The sequence below is a fragment of the Prionailurus viverrinus genome, chromosome F1 (assembly GCF_022837055.1).
Source record: "Prionailurus viverrinus isolate Anna chromosome F1, UM_Priviv_1.0, whole genome shotgun sequence".
NCBI lineage: Eukaryota > Metazoa > Chordata > Mammalia > Carnivora > Felidae > Prionailurus > Prionailurus viverrinus.
Window position 1 is genome coordinate 13237145 of NC_062577.1, and position 17213 is coordinate 13254357.

The following is a 17213-nucleotide window of genomic DNA, read 5'->3' on the forward strand; positions in this document are numbered from 1 at the left end:
GGTTTGGGTTAGGGTTAGGTCCCAGGAGGCTCCTGGCGCCGAACCCACAGCAGGATTAGTGGTCTCTCCGAAGGGCTCAGTTGAGGGCACAAGGGACGGTACCGATAAGGATCCTTCTTTGGCTGCCAAGGCCACACATGGTGTTCTGCCCGTGGTCGAGGAGGCCTCCGGAATCCTTTCGGTCAGTGACAGCCGGGCCTGGGAAACGACATGGTGAGCTTCCAGGTTCCTTGCCAAGTCAGCCTGCACCGCTTCTGGACCCCAGCCGCGTTTGTTTTCAGACATTGGAATTGGGTCCCCATGGGGAGAGAGCCTCAGCTAGGGTTAGGATATGGGCCAGGGATGTCGCCAGGGCCGAAGCGACTCCTGACTCGTGATCTCCCTCGAGGGCTGAAGTGACTGCCCATGCCAGAAGGCGGCTCAATTGCAGGGTTCGCGATCGAGGCATGCTTAGTTTTCGGTGGAGGGTCCCTGTTCAGGGTAGGGTTAGGATTAGGGTTCGCTCCCAGGAACTCCAGGCGACGAACCCACAGCAGGGTCGTGATCTCCGCGAAGTGCTGATTTGAGGGCACAAGGGACGGTGCCGGTCAGGATCCCTCTTTGCTGCCAAGGCCACACACGTCGATCCGCCCCTGGTCAAGGAAGCCTCCGGAATCCCCTCGGGAGCCGCAGCCGAGCATGGGAAAAGTCATGGTGAGCTTCCAGGTTCCTTGCCGAGTCAGTCTGCACCTCTTCTGGAGCCCAGGCGCGTGATGCTGTCAGACGTTGGAATTGGGTCCCCATGAGGAGAGAGCCTTAGCTAGGGTTAGGGTTTAGTCCAGGGACGTCGCCAGGGCCGAAGTGACTCCAGACTGGTGATCTCCCTCGAGGGCTCAAGTGAGGTCCCATGCCAGAAGGTGGCTCAAATGCAGGGTTAGGGATCGAGGCGGGCTTAGGTTTCAGTGGAGGGTCCCGGTTCGGGGTAGGGTTAGGGTTAGATCCCAGGAGGTTCTAGGCACCAAACCCACAGCAGGGCAGTGGTCTACCCGAAGTGCTGAGTTGAGGGCACAAGGGACGGTGCCGGTCGGGATCCCTCTTTTGCTGCCAAGGCCACACACGTCGATCCGCCCCTGGTCGAGGAGGCGTCTGGAATCCTCTCGGGAGTTGCAGCCGGTCCTGGTAAACGAAATGGTGAGCTTCCAGGTTCCTTGCCGAATCAGCCTGCACCGCGTCTGGACCCCAGGTGCGTGATGCAGTCAGACGTTGGAATTGGGTCCCCATGAGGAGAGAGCCTGAGCTAGGGTTAGGGTTCGGCCCAGGGACGTCGCCAGGGCTGAAGCGACTCCAGTCTCATGATCTCCCTCGAAGGCTGAAGTGAGGGCCCATGCCATAAGGCAGTTCAAATGCAGGGTCAGGGATCGAGGCAGGCTTAGGTTTCGGTGGAGGGTCCCTGTTCGGGGTACGGTTAGGGTTAGGACCCAGGAGGTTCCAGGCGCCGAACCCACACCAGGGCAATGGTCTTCCCGAAGGGCTGGGTTGAGGGCACAAGGGATGGTGCCTGTCAGGATCCCTCTTTGGCTGCCAAGGCCACACATGTCGTTCTGCCTGTGGTCCTGGAGGCCTCCGGAATCCTTCGGGCAGCTGCAGCCGGGCCTGGGAACAACATGGTGAACTTCCAGGATCCATGCCGAGTCAGCCAACACCGATTCTGGACCCTAGGCACGTGGTGTTGTCAGACATTGGAATTGTGTCCCCATGGGGAGAGAGCCTCAGCTAGGGTTAGGGTTCGGTCCAGGGACGTCGCCAAGGCTGAAGCGACTCCGGTCTCGTGATCACCCTCGTGGGCTGAAGTGAGGGCCCATGCCAGAAGGCGCCTCATTTGCAGGAAAGTTCGAGGCAGGCTTAGGTTTCGGTGGAGGGTCCCAGTTCGGGGTAGGGTTAGGGTTAGGGTTACGTCCCAGGTGGCTCCAAGCACCAAACCCACAGCAGGGCAGTGGTCTCTCTGAAGGGCTGAGTTGAGGGCACAAGGGATGGTGCCGGTCAGGATCCCTCTTTGGCTGCCCAGGCCTCACACGTCGATCGGCCCCTGATTGGAGCCTCTGGAATCCTCTAGGGCAGCTGCAGCCAGGCCTGGGAAACGACATGGTGAGCTTCCAGGTTCCATGCCACATGAACCTGCACCGCTTCTGGACCACAGTTGCGTGGTGTTTTCAGATGTTGGAATTGGGCCCCCATGGGGACTGAGCGTTAGCTAGGGTTAGAGTTCGGTCCAGGGACACCGCCAGGGCCGACGCGACTGTGGTCTCGTGATCTCCCTCAAGGGCTGAAGTAGGGCCTATGCCAGAAGGCCGTCAATTGCAGGGTTAGGGATCGAGGCAGGCTTAGGTTTCGGTGTAGGGTCCCGGTTCGGGGTAGGTGTAGGGTTCGGGTTAGGTCCCAAGAGGCTCCAGGCGCCGAACCCACAGTAGGGCAGTGGTCTTCGTGAAGGGCTTAGTTGAGGGCACAAGGGACGGTGCCGGTCAGGATCCGTCTTTGGCTGCCAAGGCCACACACGTCGATCCGCCCATGGTGGAGTAGGCCTCCGGAATCGTTTCGGGCACCTTCAGCCGGGCCTGGGAAACGACAGGGTGAGCTTCCAAGTTCCATGCCAAGTCAGCCTGCACCGCTTCTGGACCCCAGGCGCGTGGTGTTGTCAGGGTTGGAAATGGGTCCCATGGGGAGACAGCCTTAGCTAGGGTTAGGGTTCAGTCCAGGGACGTCGCCAGGGCCGACGCGACCCCGGTCTCGTGACCTCCCTCGAGGGGTGAAGTGAGGGCCTATGCCAGAAGGCGGCTCAATTGCACGGTTAGGTTTCGAATCAGGCTTAGGTTTCGGAGGAGGGTCCAGGTACTGGGTAGGGTTAGGGTTAGGGTTAGCTCCCAGGAGGCTCTGGGCGCTGAACCCACAGCAGGGCAGTGGTCTCCCAGAACGGCTGAGTTGAGGGCACAAGGGACAGTGCAGGTCAGGATCCGTCCTTGGCTGCCAAGGCCACACAAGTCGATCTGCCCCTGGTCGAGAAGGCCTCCGGAATCCTCTCGGGCAGCTGCAGCTGGGCCTGGGAAATGACATGGTGAGCTTCCAGATTCCATGCCGAGTCAGCCTGTACCTCGTCTGGACCCCAGGCGCGTGGTGTTGTCAGACATTGGAATGGGTCCCCATCAGGAGAGAGCCTTAGCTAGGGTTAGTGTTCAGTCCAGGGACGTCGCCTGGGCTAAAGCGAGTCCAGTCTCATGATCTCCCTCGAGGGCTGAAGTGAGGGCCCATGTCAGAATGCGGCTCAATTGCAGGGTAGGGATCGAGGCAGGCTTAGGTTTCAGTTCAGGGTCCCGGTTCAGGGTAGGGTTAAGGTTAGTGTTAGGTCCCAGGAGGCTCCAGGCGCCTAACCCACTGCAGGGCAGTTGTCTCCGCGAGGGGCTGAGTTGAGGGTACAAAGGACGGTGCCGGTCAGGATCCGTCTTTGGCTGCGAAGGCCAACATGTCGATCGGCCCCTGGTAGAGGAGGCGCCTGGAATCCTCTCGGGCAGCTGCAGCCGTGCCTGGGAAATGACATGGTGAGCTTCCCGGTTCCATGCCGAGTCAGCCTGCACCGCTTCTGGACCCTAGGCGCCTGGTGTTCTTAGACGTTGGAATTGGGTCCCCATGCAGAGGCAGCCTTAGCTAGGATTCAGGTGTGGTACAGGGACTTTGCCAGGGCGTGCGCGACCTAGGTCTCATATTCTCTTTCAGGCCTGGAAGTGACGGCCCATGCCAGAAGATGGCTAAATTGCAGGGTTAGGGATCGAGGCATGCTTAGGTTGTGGTGGAGGTTCCTGGTTCAGAGTAGGGTTAGGTTTAGGGTTAGGTCCCAGGAGGCTCTAGGTGCCGAACCCACAGCAGGGCAGTTGTCTACCCAAATGACTGAGTTGAGGGCACAAGGGATGGTGCCGGTCAGGATCCGTCTTTGTCTGCCAAGGCCACACAGATGATTGAGACCATGGTCGAGGAGGCATCCGGAGTCTGCTCGGGCAGGTGCAGCCGGGCCTGGGAAACGACATGGTGAGATTCCAGGTTCCATGCTGAGTCAGCCTGCACCGCTTCTGGACCCCAAGCGCCTGGTGTTCTTAGATGTTGGAATTGGGTCCCCATGCGGAGGGAGCCTTAGCTAGGGTTCGGGTTTGGTCCAGGGACGTCGCCACCCGGAAGCGACTCTGGTCTCGTGATCTCCCTCGAGGGCTGAAGTGAGGGCCCATGCCAGAATGTGGCTCAATTGCAGGGTTAGGGTTCGAAGCAGGCTTAGGTTGTGGCGGATGGTCCCGGTTTGGGGTACGGTTAGAGTTAGGGTTAGGTCCCAGGAGGCTCCAGGTGCCGAACGCACAGCAGGGCAGTGTCTCCCCGAAGGGCTGAGTTGTGGGTACAAGGGAGGCTGCCGTTCAGGATTCGTCTTTGGCTGCCAAGGCCACACAAGTGTTTGGGCCCCTGGTCCAGGAGGCCTCCGGAATCCTCTTGGGCTGCTGCAGCCAGGCCTGGGAAACGACATGGTGAGCTTCCAGGTTCCATGACGAGTCAACCTGCACCGCTTCTGGACCCCAGGCGTGTGGTGTTGCCACACGTTGGAATTGGGTTTCATGGGGAGAGAGCCTAAGCTAGGGTTAAGGTTTGGTCCCGGGACTTCGCCAGGGCCGAAGTGACTCCTGTCTCGTGATCTCCCTCAAGGTCTGATGTGAGGGCGCATGCACCAAGGCAGCTCAAGTGCAGGGTTAGGGTTCGAGGCAGGCTTAGGTTTCGGTGGAGGGTCCCAGATCGGGGTAGGGTTAGGGTTAGGTCCCAGGAGGCTCCAGGCGCCGAACCCACCGCAGGGCAGTGGTCTCCCCGAAGGGCTGATTGTGGGTACAAGGGACGGTGCCGGTCAGGATCCGTCTTTGCTTGCCAAGGACACACACGTAATTGTGCCCCTCGTCCAGGAGGCCTCCAGAAACCTCTCGGGCAGCTGCAGCCAGGCCTAGTAAACGCCATGGTGAGCTTCCAGTTTCCATGCCGAGTCAGCCTGCACCGCTTCTGGACCCCAGGCGCATGTGTTGTCAAACGTTGGAATTGGGTCCTCTTGGGGAGAGGGCTTTAGCTAGGGTTAGGGATCGGTCCAGGGACGTCGCCAGGGCCGAAGGGACTCCGGTCTCATGATCTCCCTCGAGGGCTGAAGTGAGGGCCCATGCAGCAAAGTGGCACATGTGCAGGGTTAGGGTTCGAGGCATGCTTAGGTTTTGGTGGAGGGTCCCGGTTCAGGGTAGGGTTAGTGTTAGGGTTGGGTCCCAGGACGCTCTGGGCTCCGAACCCACAGGAGGTCAGTGCTCTCCACGAAGGGCTGAGTTGAGGGCACACGGGACGGTGCCTGTCAGGATCCGCCTTTGTTTGCCAAGTCCACTCACGTCGATTAGTCCCTGTCGAGGTGGCTGCCGGAATCCTCTCCCGCAGCTGCAGCCGTGTCTGGGAAACGACATGGTGAGCTTCCAGGTTCCATGCCGTATCAGCCTGCACCGCTTCTGGACCCCAGGCGAGTGGTGTTTTCAGACGTTGGCATTGGGTCTCCATGGGGAGAGAGCCTTAGCTAGGGTTAGGGTTCGGTCCAGGGATGTCGCCAGGGCTGACGCGACTCCGGTCTCGTGATCTCCCTCGAGGGCTGAAGTGAGGGCCCATGCCAGAAAGTGGCTTAATTGAAGGGTTAGGATTGGAGGCAGGCTTAGGTTTCGGTGGAGGGTCCTGGTTCGGGGTAGTGTTAGGGTTAGGGTTAGGCCCCAGGAGGCTCGAACCGCCGAACCCACAGCAGGGCAGTGTTCTCCCGATAGCGCTGAGATGAGGGTATAAGGGACTTTGCTGGTCACGATCCGTCTTTGGCTGCCAAGGCCACATGGGTCGATCGTCCCCTGGTCTAGGAGGCCTCCTGAATCCTCTCGGGCACCTGCAGCCCGGCCTGTGAAACGACATGCTGAGCTTCCAGGTTCCATGCTGAGTGAGCCTGCACCACTTCTGGACCCCAGGCACATGGTGTTGTCAGACGGTGGAATTGGGTCCCCATGGGGAGAGTGCCTTACCTAGGGTTAGGGTTCGGTCCATGGATGTCACCTTGACCAAAGCAATTATGGTCACTTGGTCTCCCTCGAGGGCTGAATTGAGGGTCCATGCGACAAGGCGGTTCAAGTACAGGGTAGGTTTCGAGGTTGGGTTAGGTTTGGGTGGATGGTCCCGGTTAGGGGTAAGGTTAGGGTTAGCGTTAGGTCCCAGGAGGCTCCAGGCGCCGAACCCACAGCAGGGCAATGATCTCCCCGCAGGGATGAGTTGAGGGCACAAGGAAGGTGATGGTCAGGATCAGTCTTTGGCTTCCAAGGCCACACACGTCAATGGGCCCCTGGTCGAGGAGGCCTCCGGGAACCTCTTAGGCAGCTGCAGCCCAGCCTGGAAAATGACATGGTGAGCTTCCAGGTTCCAAGCCTCGTGTGCCCGCACTGCTTTTGGACCCCAGGCACGTGGTCTTGTCAGACGTTGTAATTGGGTTCCCATTGGCAGAGTGCCTTAGCTAGGGTGAGGTTTCGGTCCAGGGACGTCGCCAGGGCCGAAGCGACTCTGGTCTCGTGATCTCCCTCGAGGGCGGAAGTGAGGGCCCATGGGACAAGGCTGCACAAGTACAGTGTTAGTTTTCGAGGCAGCCTTAGGTTTTGGTGGAGGGTCTCGGTTAGGGGTACGGTTAGGGTTAGGGTTAGGACAGAGTAGGCTCCAGACACCAAACCCACAGCAGGGCATGGTCTCCCTGCAGGGCTGAGATGAGGGCAAAAGGGATGATGACGTTCAGGATCAGTGTTGGCTGCCAAGGCCACACACGTCGATGGGCCTTTCATCGAGGAGGGCTCCGGAATCCTCTAAAGCAGCTTCAGCCCGCCATGGGAAACGACCTGCTGAGCGTCCAGTTTCCATGCCGAGTGAGCCTGCACCGCTTCTGCACGCCAGGTGTGTGGTGTTGTCAGACGTTGGAATTGGGTCCCCTTCGGGAGAGAGCCTTACCTAGGGTTAGGGTTCGGTCCCGGGACGTCGCCAGGGCCGAAGGGACTCTGGTCTCGTGATCTCGCTCGAGGGCTGAAGTGATTGCCCATGCGACAAGGCAGCTCATGTGCAGTGTTAGGGTTCGAGGCAGGCTAGGTTTCAGTGGAGAATACCGGTTAAGGGTACGGTTGGGGTTAGGTCCCAGCGGGCTCCACGCGCCGATCTCACAGCAGGGCAACGGTTTCCCTGACGGGCTGAGTTGAGGGCACAAGGGATGGTGACGGTCAAGATCAGTATTTGGCTGCCAAGGCCACACACGTCGATGGGCTTCTGGTCGAAGGGGCCTCCGAATCCTCTCTGGCAGCTGCAATCCGTCCTGGGAAACGACATGTTGAGCTTCCAGGTTCCATGCCGTTTGAGCCTGCTCTGCTTCTGTACCCCAGGCACGTGGTGTTGTCAGATGGAAGAATTGGGTCCCCATGGAGAGATAGCCTTAGATAAGGCTAGGATCCAGTTCAGGGACGTTGCCAGGGCTGATGCGACTCCGGTCTCGTGATCTCCCTCCAGGGCTGAATTGAGGGACGATGGGACAAGGCGGCTCAAGTGCAGGGTTAGGATCGATGCAGGCTTAGGTTTCGGTGGAGTGTCCCGGTTCGGGCTAGGATTAGGGTTAGTGTTAGGTCCCAGGAGTCTCCAGGCGCCGAACCCACAGGAGGGCAGTGGTCTCCCTGAAGGGCATAATTGAGGGCACAAGGGATGTTGCCACCCAGGATCAGTCTTTGGCTGCCAAAGCCACGCACGTTGATGGGCCCCTGGTCGAGGAGGCTTCTGGAATCCTCTGGGGCAGCTGCAGCCCGGCCTGGGAAATGACATGCTGAGCTTCCACGTTCCATGCCATGTGAGCCTGCACCGCTTCTGGACCCCAGACGCGTGGTTTGTTCAGAGGTTGGAATTGGATCCCCATGGGGAGAGAGCCTTAGCTAGGATCAGGGTTCGGTCCAGGGACGTCTCCAGTGCCGAAGCGACTCAGGTCTCGTGATCTCCCTCCAGGGCTGACGTGAAAGCCCATGCGAGAAGGCGGCTCAAGTACAGGGTTAGGGTTCAAGGCAGCCTTACGTTTCGGTGGAGGCTCCCAGTTAAGGGTCGTGTTAGGTTTAGGGTTAGGTCCCAAGAGGCTCCAGGCGCCTAACCCACAGCAGGGCGGTGGTCTCCCCGAAGGGCTGAGTTGAGGGCATAAATGAGTTTGCCGGTCAGGTTCAGTCATTGTCTGTCAAGGCCACACACGTCGATGGGCTCCTAGTCGAGGAGGCCTCCGGAATCCTCTCGGGAGCTGCAGCTGGGCCTTGGAAAAGACGTGGTAGCTTCCAGGTTCCATGCTGAGTGAGCCTGCACCTCTTGTTTACCCTAGGCCCGTGGTGTTTTTAGACTTTGGTATTGGGTCCACATGGGGAGAGTGCCTTAGCTAGGTTTAGGGTTCGGTCCAGGGATGTCGCCAGTGCCAAAAGGACTCCGTTCTTGTGACCTACCTCGAGTGCTGAAGTGAGGGCCCATGCGACCAGGTGACACAAGTGTAGGGTCAGGGTTCGAGGCCCGCTTAGGTTTCATTGGAGGTTCCCGGATCGAGGTAGTTTTAGGGTTAGGGATATGTCCCAGTAGGTTCCAGGCGCTGAACCCACAGCAGGGCAGTGGTCTCCCCGAAGGGCTGCGTTAAGGGCACAAGTGAGGGTGCCAGTCAGATTCAGTCTTTGGCTGACAAGGCCACACACATCGACAGGCCCTGGTTGGGGAGGCCTTCGGAATCATCTCGGGCATTTTCAGCTGAGCCTGGGAAACGACATGGTGAACTTCCAGGTTCCATGCCGAGTGAGTCTGCACCGCTTGTGTACCCCAGGCACGTGGTGTTGTCAGACGTTGGTATTGGGTCCCCATGGGGAGAGATCCTCAGCTAGGGTTAGGGTTCGGTCAAGGGACGTCACAAGCCCAAAGCGACTATGCTCTCGTTATGTCCATTGAGGGCTGAAGTGAGGGCCCATGCGACGGGGCATCTCAAGTTTAGGGTTCGGTTACAAGGCCGGCTTAGTTTTCAGTGGAGGCAACCGGTTTGAGGTAGGGTTAGGGTTAGGGTTAGTTTTCAGGAGTCTACATGCACCGAACCCATAGCAGACCAGTGGTCTCCCCGAAGAGCTGAGTTGAGGGCACAAGGGAGACTACCGGTCAGGATCAGTCTTTGGCTGCCAAGGCCACACACATCGATGGGCCCCTTGTCGGGGAGGCCTCAGGAATCCTCTCCGGCAGCTGCAGCCACCTGGGAAACGAAATGGACAGCTTCCAGGTTCCATGCCCAGTTAGCCTGTACCGCTTGTGGACCCCAGGCACGTGGTGTTGTCACATTTTGGTATTGGGTCCCCTTGGGGAGAGTGCCTTAGCTAGGGTTAGGTTTCTTTCCAGGGACGTCGCCAGGGCCGAAGCGACTCCGGTCTCATATCTTCCTTGAGGCCTGAAGTGAGGGCCCATGCAATGGGGCGGCTCAAATGTAGGGTTAGGGATCGAGGCTGGCTTAGTTTTCAGAGGAGGGTCCTAGTTTTGGGTAAGGTTAGGTTTAGGTCCCAGGAGACTCCAGGCGCTGAACCCACAGTAGGGCAGTGGTCTCCCCGAAGGGCTGAGTTGAGGGCACAAGGGAAGCGTGCAGGTCAGTATCAGTCTTTGGCTGCCAACGTCACACACGTCAATGGGCCCCTGGTCGAGGAGGCCTCTGGAATCCTCTGGGTCAGCTGCAGCCCGGCTTGGGAAACGACATGCTGAGCTTCCAGGTTCCATGCCTTGTGAGCCTGCACCACTTCTGGACCCCAGGCACGTGGTGTTGTTAGACGTTGGAATTGGGTCCCCATGGGGAGAGTGCCTTAGCTAGGGTTAGGGTTCGGTCCAGGGACGTCGCCAGGGCCGAAGCGACTCCAGTCTCGTGATATCCCTCGAGGGCTGAAGTGAGGGCCTATGACACGGGGCTGCTCAAATGTAGGGTAGGGTTCTAGGCCCCCTTTAGTTTCATTGGAGGGTCCCCTTTTGTGGTGGGGTTAGGGTGTGAGTTGAGGGTACAGGGAGGGTGCCGATCAAGACCAGTCTTTGGCTTCCTATTTCACACAAATCTATTGTCCCCGTAGGGTAAGCCTCAGGAATCCTCTCGGGCAGCTGCAGTCGGGTCTGGGAAATGTCATGGTGAAGTTCCACATTCCTTTCCGAGTGACCCTTTACTGCTTCTGGACCCCAGCCACGTGGTGTTGTCAGAGGTTTATAGTTCGGTCCAGGGAAGTCACCAGGGTTGAAGCGACATCAGTGTTTTGAATTCCATGGAAGGCTGAAATGAGGGCACATGCTCCGACATGGATGTGTTGTAAAGTTAGTGTGATATATAGGGTTAGGTGTATGGTGAGTGTTCTAGTTAGGGTTACCATTAGGTTTAGGGTTAGCTTCCTGGAGGCTCTGGGTTGTTACCCCAGAGCATAGCAGGTGTATCTCCAAAGGGCTGAGTGGAGTCACAAGGGTGTGTGCCGGTCAAGATTATTCTATGGGTTCCAAGGCTAGACATATGTATGTGCCACCCTTACTGTAGGCTTCAGGAATCTTCCAGTGCAGCTGCCGTCTCGCTTTGGAAATGACATGGTGATATTCCACGTTCCATGTCGAGTGTTTCTTCATCAATTCTGGAACCCATGTGCATGCTGTTATTAGAAAATATACAAATGTGTATTTTCTGATGGAATGATATCTCCCTTGATGTCTTTGCGGTGTTAAAGTGCTCTTCCATGATTGTATGAGTATCAGTTATTTACTTTAGGTTTTCAGTGTTTTGTGTATTGTATTCTCTCAGGTTGAGCACATATATGTTTACAATTGTTGTATCTTTCGTTGGATTATACCTTTTTTCATTATAATTTCCTTCTTTCTCTCTTCTTAGAGTTTTATTTTTAAATGTATTTGTTTGATATAGGTATGGCTACTGCTGTTTCTTTTGATAATTTACTTCTGTAATTACTCTCTTGTATGTAGAGAATAGATAGGTCCTATATTTCATTCATTCTCTCACCCAGTGCTTTTTTTTATGAGGAGAGAGAGCTCGGGTATGGGAGGGCTGGTTGGGGGAAATGGGGAAGACAGAGAGCAAGAGAGAGAATGAGATTCAGTATGTATCTTAAGTAAGTTCCTTGCTCAGTGCAGAGCCCAATTAGGTCTCAATCCGATGACCCTGGCATCATAGCCTGATCCAAAGTCAAGAGTTGAAATCTCAAGTGAGTGAGCCATCCAGGTGCCCCTATCTGTCACCCTGTGCCTTGATTTGAGCATTTATCCTGTTTCCTTTCAAAGTAATTGATAGACATATACTTGTCCTTTTATTACTTGATGATTGTTGTTTCTGAATCTTTCTGATCCTTTCTTCTCTTTCTCTTTTTTATGGTTTGCTGGGTTTCTTTAGTACCACAGTTGAAATTGCTTGTCTTTATAGTCTGCATATGTATTGGTGGTGTTTGATTTGTGGTTATTATTAGGTTTGTACCAAACCACTTGTGCATAGAGAAGTCTATATTTAGTTGATAGTTGTTTAAGTTTGAACCAGTTCTTTACTCCTCTCCTCCCCGTGTTGTAGATATGTAGTGTCATATTTCAAAACCTTTCATATCGCGAATACTTTGGCTGATGTTTTATAGATGTACTCCTTTTTATTGCTTTTGCGTTGCGCATGTTAATAGTGTCACTTTAGGTGTTTCTTTTCCACTTAAAGAGTCCGCTTTAACATTTCTTTCAGGGGTGGTTTGTTGGTTGTGAACTCGCTGAGTATTTATTTGGGAACCTCTTCATCTCTCCTTCCATCTGAATGATAGTGTTGTGGATAGACTCTCTGGCTGCAGATGTTATCCATTCAGCACCTGTACCATACCGTGCTGCTCACTTACGGTTTCAAAGTTTCTTCTGAAAAACATCCAGTGATAACCTTATGGGGCTTCTCTTATAGGTAATTGTCATCTTTTGGCTTTTCTGCTATTAACTTGTTTCTTTATCACGACATTTTGCATTTTAATTCCTATATGACTTGATGTGGATCTGCTTCTGTTGAATATTTTGGGGGTTCTTTGTGCCTCTTACTTCTGCATCTGTTTCATTCCCCACATTAAGGACGTTTTCATCTATTGTGTCTTCAAATAAATTTTCTGGTTCCATTTCTCAGAGTTTGGAGAATGAGAAATAGGGCAGAAGAGACCTATTGAAGGTTCTCTGATGAGTCACTGGTTTTGCATGTGTGGAGGGTAGATTTGGGATTCAAATGAACAACCTACCTTTAATTTAAAAGAACTAGAAAAAAACAACAATCTACCAATGTCCAATGTTCTCAAAAGGGAGGAAGTAATGCATATGAGAGTGGAAACCAATGAAACTGAGACCATGAAATCAATAGAAAATATGAAGAAGGTCAACAGTGGGTTTTCTGAAGAGTGAAACAAAAATTTCAAGATTATACGTAGACTATGCTAAGACAGAGAGAGGACCCAACTCAAAATAATTATAAATAAAAGGGCAGACATTACACCTGATACCAAAGAAACATAAAGGAGACAAAGAGGCGACCATGGCTAAATTAGATGCCAGCAAACCGCCTACATAGAAGAAATGGATAGGTTCTTAGAAACACACAACCTACCAAGACTGTATCAGGAAGAAATAGAAGGTTTGCACAGACCCATTAAAGGAAGACTGCATCAATACAAGAAGATAACCAAAGTAAGTAAATTGAATCAGTAATCGAAATTCTCTCAGGGAAGAAAAGCCCAGGACCAGGTAGATTCACTGGTGAATGTGACCAAACGTTTGTAGAAGAAATAACAGCAGTCCTCTCACCGATTCAAAAGGAATGAACACCATAAACTCATTTCATGAGACTGGAATTACCCTGGTAGGAAGCCAGAAAAGGATACTACCTGAACAGAAAACTATAGGCCAGTATTCCCATGATGAATATAGATGAATAATTCCCAGTGATAACAGGCAAACCAAATTAACCATCACATAAAAAGGATCATTGACCGCGATGTAGGGTTTTTCCCTGCAAAGGAAGGATGTTTCAGAAATGAAAATCAATAAATATGACCCCTCACATAATTGAATGAAAGAAAAATCGTCCAGAAACCAGACTCAACTATAAATAGCAAACGGAGGATTACTAGAAGGGAGGTGGGCAGGGGGATGGGTTAAATGGGTGATCGGCTAAGGAGGGCGCCAGTAGTGAGGAACACTGGATGTTGTATGTAAGTGATGGATGACTACATTGTGCCCCTGAAACTAACATTACACTGTATGTTAACCAACTAGAATTTAAATAAAAACATGAAAAAATATATACTAAAGAAATACATAAATAAATTTAAAGTAAACAAAATAAATACATTTTTAAAATTTTTCTTAATGTTTATTTATTTTTGACAGAGAGAGAGAGACAGAGAGAAAGAGAGAGAGGGCATGATCAGGGGAGGGGTAGTGAGAGTGTGAGACACAGAATCCGAAGCAGGCTCCAGGCTCTGAGCTGTCAGCACAGAGCCTGATGCGGGGCTCAAACCCATGGACCGTGAGATCATGACGTGAATCAAGTCGGACGCTCAACCAACTGAGCCACCCAGGCGCCCCATACATTTTAAAAATTAAAAAGAAAACTGCTGTGACTATGTCAATAGATACACAAAAAAGTTCTGAGAAAATCTGGTATCCATTTGTGCTAAAAAACTCTTTAAAAATTCCCCGTAGAGGGAACATATCTCAACATAAGAAAGGCCATGTATGTGAAGCCCATATCTAACATCATACTCTATAGTGAAATTGTGAAAGATTGTCCTCTAAGATCAGGAACAAGACAAGAATGCCCTAGATATGTGAAGGGGTTGGGTGATGCAGGCTTCTGGTTATGGAATAATAAATTACAGATAGAGGATATAGCATAGGGAACATTGAGAATGGTACTGGAATAGTGATGCATGGTGACAGATTGTAGCTACACCTGTGTTAGCGTATCAGAATGTATACACTTGTCCAATCACTATGTTGTTCATCTGAAACTAATGTAACATACTGTATCAGCTATTCCCAAATAACATGATTTTTTAAAAAGGTAAAAGAATGAAATAAAGTTCAGTGTAAAAGAACTTGTTAATATCTAATCAAGAAATACATTAAAGTTCCAAACTAGAAAGTCACTATATCACATTCTGTAGCTTTCCTATACACTAACCAAATTATCTAAGAAGAAAAGAAAACAATCCATTTACAATAGCATCAAACACAATAAACTGTATAGGAATAAATTTAGCCAAGGAAGTGAAAGATCTCTCTACAGAAAACTATAACACGCATGTACTGAAATGGAAGAAATTCAATTTGGATGAAAGAAACAGGAGAACACATAAGTCAGTGAAAAGCCATCCCATGTCTGTCTTTCAGAGGAATTAATATAGATACAATGTCCATATTACCCAAAGCCACCTAGAGATTCAGTGCAATCTTTATCAAGACTCCAATGCAATTTTTATGCAATTAGAAAAACATATCCTAAAATGTATTTGGAACCACAAAAAGACCCCAAGTAGCCAACGCAAGAAAGAACAAAATAGGAGGCATCACACTTCTCGATTTCTAGCTGTATTCTAACACAAAGAAATCAGTTATGTCACTGGCATAAGCACACACACAAGACAATGGAACGGAAATTGAGAGCCCAAACTAAACCCTTGCATGAACAGTCAACTAGTATTTGACAAGGGAGTCAAGAATACATAGTGGAGAAGGGTATTCTCTTGAATAACTGGGGCTGGGAAAATTGGATATACACGTGCATAAGAATAAAGCTTAGCACCCTATGTTATACCACTCCAAGAATTAACTTGAAATGGATTAAAGATGTAAATGAATAGTATGGAAACAAAATTCTTCCTCATCGTTTCCGCTCTTACTATGCCAAGACGGAGCTGTTGAGGTGGTGAAGGGCTGGGTGGAAAGTAGTCCTGGACATAGAAGACTGTGTGTGTGTGGAACAGACTTTCTTTAGTAGTCTGGAATTATCCCTCTGATTCTTTAAGACTAGCCACTTCCTTCCCCACATTTGCACACACAGCTAGTACCATGCTGCCAGCAATGCACTGCTTTGCCTCCTCCAACTCTTAGAAATTCTAGGTGGGACCCAATGGGAAGGGTGGAGTTTAGAAGCACTGATGCTGCCCTGTTGAAACCAGGTGGAGAGGAAGGAGACAGGTGCCATTCGGCTTCATTGGGGTTCAGGTATGTTGGTGTTGGTGTTGGATTTTTCACCTTTTGCCCTAACACATCTCAAAAGTTTAATTTCTGTCCTGCAGGTCCACGTGGTTTCCAGGATATTTCCTCCTTTCCCAGAAGTGCCCTCCATGTCATACCCCGTGGGATGACATTTATCACCACCCATGGGCTTTGGACCACCCCCACCTTCTCCAAACTGGGGTCCTCTGGGACCTCACCTTCTTCCTCCACCATGTGGAAAGACGATATGACCAGTATGAGTTGACTTATAAAACACGTTGTGTCTTTTACTTGTTATGTGTTTGGAGGAGATGCATTGATGGCACCATAGGGCTTTCAGGTCAGCCTGAGTGAGGACGTTGTAAGGTTCTTCAAGTTTCTCAGGACATGCATGAAATGGGCAGTCATTTCCACATAGTGAGCTGGGCAACACATGTCTCTGATAGAGAAGGAAAGAGGCCTTATACGTGTTGACAGACATAGGATTCCCTAGGATGTAGCTTGTACAGAGACCATGTGCTGGGCTCTATGAGGGATGAAACACACCCCTAACATACTTTCTAGCGAGTTGAGACCTGAGCTGTTCACAGCTGCTTGATTAGTTAAAAAACACCTGAACCAGGGCCCTGTAAACCTTCCTCAAGGGACAGGATCAGATCTCCCTCTTGTCCTCAAGGGTCACCCGAGGCACATGGAAAACGCTCTGTCCCTGGTAAGGGACCCGAGAGTGTGAACGAGTTGAATATAATGAAACATGTTCAGGATGGTTTGTTTTTCTTCCACACAGTCTATGCAAGTCAGAATCAACCTCCATCCACCTCCATCCTTTATGAGACCTAAGACGTGATGCAGCTCCAATGGAAAATATCAGTTGTGTCTCTACCAAGGATGCAGAAAAAGACAAGGTAAATTCTGTTGCCAGTTTCAGTTGCAATACTTTCTGGAAACTTTTATCTGGCCTTGTCTGTTTTTTGGTTTTTGTTGTTGTTGTTGTTTTTGTTTTTGTTTTTTTGGTCTTCTGGTGTCTTTACTGTTTATGTCCTCACAAGCCTCCAGGCTTCTCCAATGTAACATCATCATGTTAGCTAGTGCCTCTGGACGCCACAAGTGCATAGAGGCTGAGGACCACCTGGCTCTCACTTAGTGTTTGTGGAAATAACTTGAGGAGGATGACACTTCACTGCACCCTCAAGTCTTCTGGAGCGTCTGACTCCTTCCACACCTTCTTTACATGAGATTATCCTGATTATTTTCATTTTTTTCCTTTTTCAGTGTAGGCCATGAATGTGTTCAGAAATGTCTGCTATGAGCCTCAGGACTGGAATTGATAAAAACTCTTTCCAACATTATATTGTGTGCTTTGTGCAGTACTGAGTGTTCTTAGAAAAATTTCAGAATTCATTACTGGTCCTTCTGTGTTGGCAAATGTACGATAGAGAATTTCTCCAGTTGTCCCCTAGGTGGAAATACTCTGAATTTTCAGAAGTCCATGTGTAATAAAAAATGTACGTGGAACTGCAGAGAATCAGTGATTACTTGCAGGGCCAATACCTCACAGAGTTCTCCAGTTGTGTTTATAGGAGTAGGTTCTCTTGTGTCCCGGGAGCAGCTGTAATTGATACTTTGTCTCATGATATCTTATGGGAGTTTTTCACCTGAAATTGAGACATGTTTGTGTTCATTCTTTTACGTAGAATTTCTACCTCCCTTTTACAATGGCACAAAATAGCTCTGCAACTCATGTGGTATTTAAAAGCTGAATTACCTGTGAATTAAGATAAACATACTTGAGACCAATGAATATGCACAGGTAATGTGTTTCCCTCAGAAAACTCATATCCAGGCCCCAATGCTGGACTCCAGGAATCCCCATCTCCTCAGAG